Below are 3,047 nucleotides of genomic sequence, written 5' to 3'. Positions count from 1 at the left end.
ATGTGCAAGGAACTAAGCTTTATGCGCTATTGTAAGATACTAACTGAATTATATTCAGAGGTTTTCTTTTTTGAGGAATTAATTCAGAGGTTAGAAAATTAGTATATTATCTGCAAAAGTGAAATGAGATGACAGAACTTGATTTGCCTATCTATCTATAGGCAAATATTCCAGAATGGAACTGAATTGTCAGAATCAAGGACTGAACAAATCCACATGGCAGCTACTATTTCCATCCAACTACTTTTACTCTCTTCTATAAGACTGCAACAGATTCAGACAACTACCAAATCCTAAATGAACTACATTTACTCTTCTATAATATCCTTTTTCCAAGCATGATCGGATTAGCACTCAACTAAAGAAAGATTCTACATATTTTCATGCAGTAAAATAGTATCTACACCAACATCAGTTTAGACTACAAGAGTTTCAGTAAACTGTTTCTTCAGACTACAACAGTTTCAGTAAACTGTTTCTGGGACTAAAACAGTTTCAGTAAACTGTATCAAGCACAAGCAGATTAGCACACACACAAAAAAGATCATTGCAATGCAGCAAATAGCATCTACACCAAAATCTGAACGTTGTTCATGACAAATTTCTGAGCAAATCGTAGTGTACCTGTCCTGTACCCTGACGAAACCCGTGAAGGACCTCTGCTGATGCTGGAACTGAACCCGTATGAACACCGGAGGGCTCGACGCGAACGAGTAGCCGTGGAACTGGAATGGCGGGTGGCGGCGAGGCGCCGCGAGCTGGATCGGACGCACCCCGTTGGAGTAGCGGGCGAGCTGGGACCTGGAAGTGCTGCCCGAAGCGCGGCGGCGCCTGGAACTGGGGCGGAGGCGCGTTGAAGTTGCGGGGGGCCTGAAGCGGCTGGGACCGGAGCGGCGGCTGGACCTGAAACTGGACCGGCGGCGGATGCCTCGGCTCGTTGACGGCCTGGAGATGCTGCTCGAGCTGGAGCTTCTCGAGGTCCTGGAAGAGGTCGCCCATCGTGTACCCGAAGCGGTAGTCGCCGAACACCTGCACAGCAGGCAACAGGGCGGGAAGCCCTGAACGAATTCCTCCGATTAGTTTTGCAAGAAAGCAAGAACAAGAAATCAACAGGAGAACTCGGCCGGGACTGATCGCACCTGAGAGAACCGCCTTCGCTGCTAGGACTGGACGTCCGAGCGAGCTTTTCGGCTCGGCCCGAAGCTCGCTCCAGCTCGGCCCGTTACAGCTCGGCCCGATACAATAAACGAGCGAGCCCAGTTGGAAAAAGAGGCCCGATTCCCGACCGAGCCGAGCCGAGTTTCGCCCGGTCCAACTCGGTGACTCGCTCGAGGCCCAGCCCAATTCGTCCATCTCCATCGCACCGCACACAACGCATTAGGGCACGAGAGAAGCAGAGAGAGCGCCGCCTCCCCCTTTCTTTGCTCTGTGCTGCCTCGCCCCTTTCTCTGCTCTGCGCCGCAAAGCTGGATCGACGGCGACGAGCGACGCCGCGTCTCCTAACCACACCGACAGCAACGGGCTCGACGGCGACGGGCGACGCCACGTTTCCTCACCACGCCGGACGCAGACGGACGCGTCTCCCCTGGTTTCTCGCCGAACGTGACGAGCAGGAGCAGGTACCTCCTTCCTTTCCAATCCCTAGCCGCAACTCTCTGAACTACTATTACGCATGTGATGGATCAATGGATGGATGGATCGATGGATGTACTCATGTAGTTCTTCCGTCCCAATCCCTAGCCGTAGGTGTCTAAACTAGCATGCATCTGATGGATGGATGGATGGATGGATGATGGATCGATCGATGGATGTAGTCATGTAGATGTAGGGCTAGATGGATGGATCATGGATGGATGTATTGTAGCCTGTAGGGCTAGATCTAGAAGAGCCGGATGGATGGAGTTATAGGGCAGAATGGATCGAAATTTTCATTGATTCCATGTGTAATTAGTTTTCTGCTGTTGATGATCTACTTGCTGTAGCATAGCAGCTTGAAAAAAAACTACTTGCTGGGAAATTACATTGATTCCATGTGTAATTAGTTTACTTCTGTCGATGATTGACCGTGTGTTCGCAACAATAGACAAGGAAAAGGGGAAGGCGAATGGGAAGGAGAAGGAGAAAGAGAGGACCTTGGACTCCATTATGAAGAGTAAGTTGCCGGTCTCGGGGATCTCCGCCTCGACGTCCCCCTGACCCCACCGGCGCTGGCGTGCGTGCCGGAATCGCCGCTGCCTCTGGCTCCGCAGACGACTATGAGAGGGAGGCTACATCTTCCCAGGTATGTGTGTGCAAAATATATATTTGTGCAAGCTCATGTATGTGCTGTTTTTGCTTTTTGAAAGTCAAATTTATGTGTGCCCAAGCTCATATGTGCTGTTTTTGTATCCAAATGTCAAATATATGTTTGTGCAAGCTCATGTGTGTGCTTTTTTTGGTGTCCAAATCTCAAATATATGTTTGTGCAAGCTCATGTGTGTGCTGTTTTTGCTATCCAAAAGTCAAATATATGTGTGTCCAAGCTCATGTGTGTGTTGTTGTTGTGTGCTAGGCAATGGAGCATGATAAGCAAGTGGAGGAGGATCATGAAGATGTGGAAGAGGATGAGGAGGAGGACGAGGAAGAGCAAGATACTTTGTTTGAGATGCCGTCTGGGGTTGGTGACAAATCAGATTTAGATGAATTTCCGGATAGTGAAAATTTCTTTGTTTCGCTGTCAATATTTGATGTTTTGCTGTGTAAAGTTCAAAGGATGTGCTGTCCAAAATTCAATAGAAATGCTACCCAATTCTTTCTCTCATATCTCTTCCATTGTTGCAATTTTTATAGAAGAATTCATATAAGAAAGCTTATTTTTCATTACTATGACCATTTCTTAAAACAATATATTGCTGGACGTTTCATTTTAAGCAGTATAAACTGTTTTTCTTTCAAAATATGGGTTTAATTACTGCAAAACAATCAACATTGTGGACTATATACAGAGGTTCTGTCTTCTGTAAGTAAAAATGCAGACTGGTGGCAGCTAGCTTTCGAGCCGGCTCGGT

The 3,047-nt window shown here is 47.6% G+C and overlaps 1 long non-coding RNA gene across 1 annotated transcript; it reads left to right on the top strand.

The window, feature by feature from the left end:
* Positions 1 to 1,419: 1,419 nt before the first annotated feature.
* LOC123141415 (uncharacterized) lies at positions 1,420 to 2,789 on the top strand. Its single transcript, XR_006470255.1, has 3 exons — positions 1,420 to 1,619; positions 2,084 to 2,281; positions 2,552 to 2,789. It is a non-coding gene; the product is annotated as an uncharacterized lncRNA (long non-coding RNA).
* Positions 2,790 to 3,047: the final 258 nt, after the last annotated feature.

This window comes from Triticum aestivum, chromosome 6D, assembly GCF_018294505.1.
Source record: "Triticum aestivum cultivar Chinese Spring chromosome 6D, IWGSC CS RefSeq v2.1, whole genome shotgun sequence".
Taxonomy (NCBI): domain Eukaryota; kingdom Viridiplantae; phylum Streptophyta; class Magnoliopsida; order Poales; family Poaceae; genus Triticum; species Triticum aestivum.
Note: the sequence above shows the minus strand (reverse complement) of the source record. Positions and strands in the feature narration are given on the sequence as shown.